General features: G+C 41.5%; 1 non-coding gene and 1 pseudogene across 1 annotated transcript; one reads left to right on the top strand and one right to left on the bottom strand.

Annotated features, from left to right (window-relative positions):
• Positions 1–3094: 3094 nt before the first annotated feature.
• LOC140285244 (U2 spliceosomal RNA) lies at positions 3095–3271 on the bottom strand (annotated as a pseudogene).
• A 4971-nt stretch (positions 3272–8242) lies between these two features.
• On the top strand, positions 8243–8433 carry LOC140285233 (U2 spliceosomal RNA). Its single transcript, XR_011910352.1, has one exon. It is a non-coding gene; the product is annotated as a U2 spliceosomal RNA (small nuclear RNA).
• Positions 8434–9202: the final 769 nt, after the last annotated feature.

The following is a 9202-nucleotide window of genomic DNA, read 5'->3' as shown; positions in this document are numbered from 1 at the left end:
AACCTTTTCTTACCCGCTTTTTACAAACCATGGTCGGACTTTCATACCTTCTTTTAGCCGAACAACTCCGCTCCCGCTATTGATTGTGTAGAGTTGGGTATTTTAGCCTTTTCTTACCCGCTTTTTACCAACTATGGTCGGACATTCACACCTTCTTACAGCGGAACACCTCCGCTCCCTCTTTTGATGGTGTATGTTCTGGCATTCGAACCTTTTCTTACCCACTTTTTACAAACTATGCTCGGACATTCACACCTTCTTGCAGTGAAACACCTCCGCTCCCTCTTTTGATTGTGTATGTTCGGGCATTCGAACCTTTTCTTACCCGCCTTTTACAAACTATGGTCGGACATTCAAACCTTCTTGTGGCCGAACACATCCACTTCTGCTTGTGATGATGTATAGTTGGGCATTCACACCTTTTCTTACCCATTTTTCAGTAATTATTGGTGGACATTCAGACCTTCTTGCAGCTGAACACCTCCGCTCCCGCTTTTGATGGTGTATAGTCGGGCTTTCGAGCCTTTTCTTCAACGGTGTTTACAAATTATGGTTGGAAATTCAGACCTTGCAGCCGAAACACTCCGCTCCCTCTTTTGATCATACATTGTCGGGCATTCGCACCTTGTCTTACCCGCTTTTTACAAACCATGGTCGGACTTTCACACCTTCTTGTAGCCGAACAACTCCGCTCCCGCTATTGATTGTGTACAGTCCGGTTTTTTAACCTTTTCTTACCCGCTTTTTACCAACTATGGTCGGACATTCGCAGCATCTTACAGCGGAACACCTCCGCTCCCTCTTTTGATGGTGTATGTTCGGGCATTCGAACTTTTTCTTCCCTGCTTTTTACAAACTATGGTCGGACATTCAAACCTTCTTGTAGCAGAACACATCCACTTCTTCTTTTGATGATGTATGGTTGGGCATTCGCACCTTTTCTTACCCATTTTTCAGGAATTATGGGTGGATATTCACACCTACTTGCAGTCGAACAGCTCTGCTCCCACTTTTGATTATGTTTGGTTGGATATTCGAACCTTTTCTTAACTGCTTTTTACAAACTTTGGTCGGACGTTCACACCTTCTTGCAGCCGAACACCTCCGCTTCCTCTTTTGATGGTGTATGTTCGGGATTTCGCACCTTTTCTTACCCGCTTTTTACAAACTATGGTCGTACATTCAAACCTTGTAGCCGAAAACCTCCACTCCCTCTTTTGATCATACTTTGTCGGGCATTCGCACCTTTTCTTACCCGCTTTTTACAAACTATGCTCGGACATTCAAACCTTCTTGTAGCCAAACACATCCATTCCTGCTTTTGTTGATGTATGGTTGGGCATTCGAACCTACTTGTTGCCCGCTTTTCATTAATTATGGGTGGACATTCACACCTTGTCACAGCCAAACACCTCCGCTCCCTGTTTTGATCATGTATGGTTGGACATTCGCACCTTTTCTCACCCGCTTTTTGCAAACTATGGTCGGCCATTCACAGCTTCCTCTCCACCATACTTGTATGGTGGGATATTCACACCCACTTGCATCCGAAGATCTCCGCCCCCACTTTTGTTGATATTTAGTCGGTCATTCACACCTTACCCGTTTTCTTGCCGCCAAACACCTCTGATCTCGCTTTTGATGATGTAAGATTGGGCATTCAGACCTTGCTTTTCCTGCTTTTCACCAACTATAGATGGACATTCACACCTTCTTGCAGCCGAACACTTCCGCTCCACCTTTTAGGTTTCTATCACACCTTTTTTTTCACCGCATTTATAGATTATGGTTGGAAATTCTCAACCACTCATCCGAAGACCTCTCCTCCCGCTTTTGTTAATATATTTGAACTTTAGTCAGACATTCACACCTACTTGTAGCCGAACACCACCTCTCTAGCTTTTGATGAGGTATGGTCCGGGATTCTTACCGTTTATAACACATTTTTCAGCAATTATGGTAGGATATTCACACCTTCTTGCAGCTTAACACCTCCTCTCCCACTTATGATCATGTGCGGATTGATTTTCGAAAATTTTCTTTCATGTTTTCTAGCAATTAATTATGGACATTTAGACCTTCTTGCAGCTGAACACCTCCGCTCCCGCTTTTGATCATACATTGTCAGGCATTCGCACCTTGTCTTACCCGCTTTTTACAAACTTTAGTCGAACATTCACACCTTTTTGCAGCCGAACACAGTTTTTTGCAGCCGAATTTGGGCATTCGCACCTTTTCATACCCACTTTTTACCAACTATGGTCGGACATTCACACCGTCTTACAGCGGAACACCTCCGCTCCCTCTTTTGATGGTGTATGTTCGGGCATTCGAACCTTTTCTTACCCGCTTTTTACAAACTATGCTCGGACATTCAAACCTTCTTGTAGCCGAACACATCCACTCCTGCTTTTGATGATGTATGGTATGGCATTCGAACCTACTTGTTGCCCGCTTTTCATTAATTATGGGTGGACATTCACACCTTGTCGCAGCCAAACACCCTGTTTCGATCATGTATGGTTGGACATTCGCACCTTTTCTCACCCGCTTTTTGCAAACTATGGTCGGCCATTCACAGCTTCCTCTCCACCATACTTGTATGGTGGGATATTCACACCCACTTGCATCCGAAGACCTCCGCCCCCACTTTTGTTGATATTTAGTCGGTCATTCGCACCTTACCCGCTTTTGGCAAACTATGGCCTTCTTGCAGCCAAAAACGTCTGATCTCGCTTTTGATGATGTAAGGTTGGGCATTCAGACCTTGCTTCACCTGCTTTTCACCAAATATAGTCGGACATTCACACCTTCTTGCAGCCGAACACTTCCGCTCCACCTTTTAGTTTTCTATGGGGCATTCACACCTTTATTTTCACCGCATTTTATAAAAACACCACAGGAACACCGTATTGAGGCTTTGTTCTGACCGCTCATTCGGTGTCGCGTTTCTTTCAAGCATTTCTCCTGGTTAGCCCGCACTCGGCTCGCTCCCAGAGCCGTGTTAAAGTCTACTTCGCATTCACTCTCTTTTCTCAGCAGACTAAAAGAAACTTCCATCCTGCACCGCTGTTAGCTTTTTCACAAGAGCAGAGGAGAGCGCACCGTTCCCAGCGGCACTGCAGTACCGGGTCGATGCTTGGAGTGAACAGAGCAAGCTCCTTTTTCAACTCCTATTGATAAAAATCCATTTAATATGTAGTCCTTGCATAGACATATCACATATTAAACTGATAAGTACAGATGGATTATGTGCAATTAGTAAAGAGAGTAGAGGACGATCTCTCTCGTTGGAAGTCCTTACCTATATCACTTATGGGGAGAGTTACAACCATTAAAATGATGATACTACCAAAAGTTAACTATTTGTTCTCAATGATCCCCATAAAACCATCTGCTACTTGGTTTAAGTCACTAGATTCATGCATCTCCAAATTTCTGTGGAAAAACAAACCACCACGTATTAGTTTAAAAACCCTACAGAAGACCAAGGACAGTGGTGGATTAGATTTACCTCATTTTCAGCACTATTCCTTAGCCAATAGGTTACAATATATATCAAAATGGTTTAAACCTTGTTGTTGTCACAGTTCCCAGAGACGTTGTAATCGTTGAGGATTCTATATTCACCCCCTCATTAGAGGCACGTGTTGCAGATTGATGACACTGAATCTTCTTCTCTGTTCATTGCTGGCATCATTCCCAGCATCGTAAGTGTTCGTGGCATTGTTAGCCTCTTCTTCTGGATCTTGATATCGAGCATCCTTTTGTATTTCTGGTTTGTAAGTCCTCTCTCTTCGTTCACCGGAGTCTTCGTCTCTTTGTCCTTGAGTTTGGTGATTTTTTCTTCTTTTGATGCCTTGACACAGTGTGACAGGTGATACCACATGGGAGATCCTTTAACTTGGACTGCTGTCCCTGTGCTGCGAAATGGCTGTGCTGCTCAAATGGTCTCTCCTTCATCATATACACAGTTATTTATACATCACCTTCCACCATGTAGCGTTGTCCCTTTTTGTTTCTCTCTTTGTTCTTAAAATGCTGTTATAAATGTCTAAACCAATCCATTAAACTAGATCATTTTGGCAGTAAAGCGATCTACAATGTGCTTGGTCGCAAAGCTGCTCATCTGTGGTAAACAGCTCTTCAGAAAGGCATTCTTCAATTGATTTCACTCATTTTATGTAATAATTTTGTGATTTCCTACAAAACTACACTTCTTCTCCCATCTGTCTGAGTATTTAATATTGTCTGGGTCCCGTTAAAACATGTATTTTTCCCATCTAATTCCTTGTTTGCTTTAAAACAAGTATTCCCCATTTTCTATCCCTTCAGTAGCCAACCAGTTTGTATGGAGTACACTGGAGCAACTTGACTGATCAGTAAAACACTGCTTTTGTTGTCACCGCAAGGCTTCCCCCGTCGGTTGTTTCACTGAGACACTACTGAGTAACTACAACTCAACACAGTTTATACACATAACATTCATATACATACTAACAAACAAACAAACAATAATTTATCGCAATTTTCTCATCTCTGTTTGAACGTACACCCAGGTAAATATTCCTGTAGTCTTCTCATACCGACTATGGACCCATTCATTGTTTAACTTCACTGTTTTGCAAATCCTAATTGAATATTACACATTGACATTGAACTTTACTGGATAAGCAGGTCTTCATTGCATTCAGCAGCCTATATGTGAGCATTTATGTGTAAGCTGTTCTTCTTTGCATTTATCAGCAGCAAGCAATTCTTCACTGCACATGCATATGTAAATAGTAAAACAATTCCAATGTGTTAGCGAAACCTTCTATATCACAGTGGTTTCTAAGGTCTATTTTAAGTTCTTTGCCATCAGTGAGATGACATTGTTTACAAAGTGTGTCAAATTATCACTGAAGATCTTTTCAGGAATTTCAAATCTAGAAATGAGTTATTTTACGCGTGATTTTGCTACTGAGAGTGCATCTGCTTGTGCACATGGAAATATTTCAGACCATTTGGTAAAAACCTCTGTTGTCACTGAGCAGAATCGTTTCCCTTAACATTAATTTAGTTCAATGAAATCTACAAAATAATGAAATAATGAAATCCAAACAAATATGTTGAAAAAGATACACTGGCTTAGGGAATTATCTTCGTTTTGGTCTTAGATTGCCCTGTGGAATGTATTTTGCACATATTTGACCTGCTAGACAAAACTTTATTCATTTATTTATTCTAAAAAAATGTTTTTAATAATTAGTAAAACCATATGCTGTAAAAACCTGGTTCATTATTGCTTCCATCCCTCCTGTTGAGACATGACATGGTCCGTGGCTCAATACTGCAGCATATTTAAACAAATTCTTTGGCAGTATGGTTTTCCTTCCGGTCATTCATACGAGTCTATTGTAGATGGCAATTGAATAACATCTAATAATGCTAAAATATTTGTAGTTTATACATTTAGCTGTGGATGTCAACATACCTGTTTTTCCAATGCTGTGTTAACACATGTACAGTTGAGAAGGCATACTGACTGTCAGTGTAAACGTTAACAACCTTTTTGTTATTTAATTTACAAGCTTCAGTTAAAGCTACCAATTTGACTGCTTGAACAGAGTAATTTTTTGGTAGTGGTTGTTTTAAGAAAACTTCAGTTTCTGTTACTACTGCAAATCCTGTAGCATTTGTGCCATCAGGGTTTTTTTCCTTGATCTGTTGAATAAATATAGTTATTTCTGCATTTTCATAACATATATCAGTTAAGTCTGGCCTGGGTAAAACACTGATGGTTATTTCTGGCTTTCCATCTGTGGGGTAGGTAGCAGTGTGGATGGATTAAGTGTAGCACATCTCTCGACAACAAGGTGTGGCTGTGAAAGAAGAACTGTTATGTAGGAGAGATGTCTGGTAAAGATATTTTGTTAAGTAACCATATCACAGCCACTGCATGAGGTACCTTAAGTGTTAATGGGTGAAATAACACCATTATTGTTGATGCCTGCACTGCCAATGGCTTCTGGCCATTGATTCAAAAGTACGATCTCGTCCCTTTTTCCCCCTTTCAGTGGAGACTGGCCCCTAATTACCGCAATTCAGCAGGGGGTCTTTCATTAGGAGTACTGGACTCCCCCGTGCACGGTTTCAGCTCCGACCCTGGACAGCGGAAAAAACGTTGAGATCTGGTTTGAGGACCCAATTGTTGAGAAAAGTCTCTTTATGAGACTCAGAGTTGCTGGAGTCAGTTAATGCAAAGGTTTAATCTTGCAGCAAGTTCAAGAATGTGTGTGTGTATGGGTGTATGTGTGCGAACGTGTGTGAGTTTGTGTGAGTGAGAGTTTAAAGAACCTGTTATCCACAGGCAGGCCTTAACTAGTATGGCACGGGTCCAGCCTGTCTCATCTTTTTTGGAAGGTCCAGCGCTCGGCCGTAACCCTTCTGTCTGTTTGGACTCTCACATACATTTGGTTAATCATAGAAAAACGAGAACAAAACTTTTTAGCCCCTTAAATTCATAAAACAGACATGGTGCAGTTATTTCCATTCTAGAAAATAAGAGTAATCACCACCATTCCTATAAATTCTGGATATTCTAACAATCTGAATCTTTTTTAAATGTTCGATGAAGCCCTTTGCTGTTCTGTTTAGAGACTCAGCTGATCATAAACCAAGTTTTGCTCTTGAACCAAGCTTCTAAACTCTTCACCTTTTTCATTTCTCAGTTAGTATTCACTTTAAAACTGATTAAAAGAAAAATTAAATGAATGCCTATCAACAAATGTGGGATCTAAACTCTAGTGCTTCCTCTAAAATAATTTCCTTTCTCAATTCAGAAATGTGTGTGTGTAAGTCACAACACCCGTGACACCAAAACGGCTTTCTTTTCTCTCTTTTCTCTACACTCTGCACTGTGAGCACACACAACAAATCAGAAAGGCTTTTTTCTCTCTTTTCTACATTATGGACTGTGGGGACACAAAACCGCTCTCTCTTTTTTTTTTTTTGATTGTGTGCCAGGGCGTTGTCTCACGTATTAGATTATGCTTAAGATACGAATGAGTTTATCAGTCACATCAGAATCCATACATACTGATCCTCCCGTAATAAAATGGTCGGATCTTATCAAACACACTTTGTTTCTTGTGACAAGTCAGCGAAACAGCGTATACACGTCAAGACACTGAATCAAGTTTGCCACAAGAACTCATAAGTTTGGCAGTATTGCTCTGCCGTCAGCAATCATACACCCATTTTATTTTCATGAGACATGTGCAGGCACCTGTTCATCTACTGTTCTATCACTATGAATTAGTTTATCTATTATCAATAAGGATACTTCTACAACTACTATCAAAGTATGTCCGGACTTCTTATGTTGTCAGTTGCTATATATGAATAAGTGGGTTGCTACTGAAAAGCATTAAGCATGTCACACAGCCCAAACATATAACATTTCAGGACACACCACACAGTTAACAACCACAGTGAAGCGTGTCAAAGCCCAAACATGTAACATTCAACAGGACACTAACACAACACATTCAAATCAAACAGTCAGACAACATACAAGAACCTATACCCCAGCCGGCATTGCTCCCTGCCTATTTTCCTACAACTCACTATGTGTGCGCACACCTTTATTCACAAACTCTTCAACTTATACTCTTTTACCGAAGCTGCTACAGCTCGATTGGCCAAATACCCTTAGATCCTATTTCGGTGAATTTGACATCTGCCTTGCATGTAACAGATTAGCGGTTTAGCAGTTTTAATTTAGTTTGAGTGAAGGAATTCATTTTATAGCAAAATCCGAAATCGTGAAGAACTCATGGAAGTAAGCTTATTCTCAGATTCCTGAATCTTTAGATTTGCTCTTTGTTTTACTGCAAAGTACAACGTTGAGCAGCACTAATGAGTTGTTTCTATTTTTGGCAGGCTTTACCTTTGCGGATGAAGCCCTTTCTGTCTGTGCAAAAGAAATCTTATTACTGTGCAGAGTGACTTCTCTGAGTAGAGTCGCCTTACTTGTTGCGACTGTGCCAATGTTCGAAGCTGGAGTGCAAAGTTGTTGCTTGAATGGTGCTCGCTGGAGCGTGCGGTAGTGTAAAGTTATACCATTTAAAAGGGCTGAAGAGTGCTCAGTGCAGCGGGTGGGCCGAGGTGCAAAGTGACACTATGGCCATAAAAAGAACACCGCTACAAGTGCGCATTGTGCCAGGAAGGGCCCTCGGACGTGAACCAGTGGACAGTTATCGCTTCTCGGCCTTTTGGCTAAGATCAAGTGTAGTATCTGTTCTTATCAGTTTAATGTCTGATGTGTCCTCTATGCGAGGACTACATATTAAATGGATTTGTATCAATAGGAGTTGAAAAAGGAGCTTGCTCCGTTCACTCCAAGCATCGACCCGGTACTGTAGTGCCCCTGGGAACGGTGCGCTCTCCTCTGCTCTTGTGAAAAAGCAAACAGCGGTGCAGGATGGAAGTTTCAGGGAGCCCAAGATGAAACTTTCTTTTAGTCTGCTGAGAAAAGAGAGTGAATGCGAATCAGACTTTAACACGGCTCTGGGAGCGAGCCGAGTGCGGGCTAACCAGGAGAATTGCTTGAAAGAAACGCGACACCGAATGAGCGGTCAGAACAAAGCCTCAATACGGTGTTCCTGTGGTGTTTTTATAAAATGCGGTGAAAAAAAAGGTGTGAATGCCCCATAGAAAACTAAAAGGTGGAGCGGAAGTGTTCGGCTGCAAGAAGGTGTGAATGTCCGACTATATTTGGTGAAAAGCAGGTGAAGCAAGGTCTGAATGCCCAACCTTACATCATCAAAAGCGAGATCAGAGGTTTTTGGCTGCAAGAAGGCCATAGTTTGCCAAAAGTGGGTAAGGTGCGAATGACCGACTAAATATCAACAAAAGTGGGGGCGGAGGTCTTCGGATGCAAGTGGGTGTGAATATCCCACCATAGAAGTATGGTGGAGAGGAAGCTGTGAATGGCCGACCATAGTTTGCAAAAAGCGGGTGAGAAAAGGTGCGAATGTCCAAGTTCGGCTGAAAAAAACTGTGTTCGGCTGCAAAAAGGTGTGAATTTTTGATTAAAGTTTGTAAGACAAGGTTCGAATGCCTGACAATGTATGATCAAAAGAGGGAGCGGAGGTGTTCAGCTGCAAGAAGGTCTAAATGTCCATCATTAATTGCTAGAAAACATGAAAGAAAATTT

Source organism: Leuresthes tenuis, unplaced genomic scaffold (genome assembly GCF_036924035.1).
Source record: "Leuresthes tenuis unplaced genomic scaffold, fLeuTen1.0.hap1 SCAF_34, whole genome shotgun sequence".
Taxonomy (NCBI): domain Eukaryota; kingdom Metazoa; phylum Chordata; class Actinopteri; order Atheriniformes; family Atherinopsidae; genus Leuresthes; species Leuresthes tenuis.
Note: the sequence above shows the minus strand (reverse complement) of the source record. Positions and strands in the feature narration are given on the sequence as shown.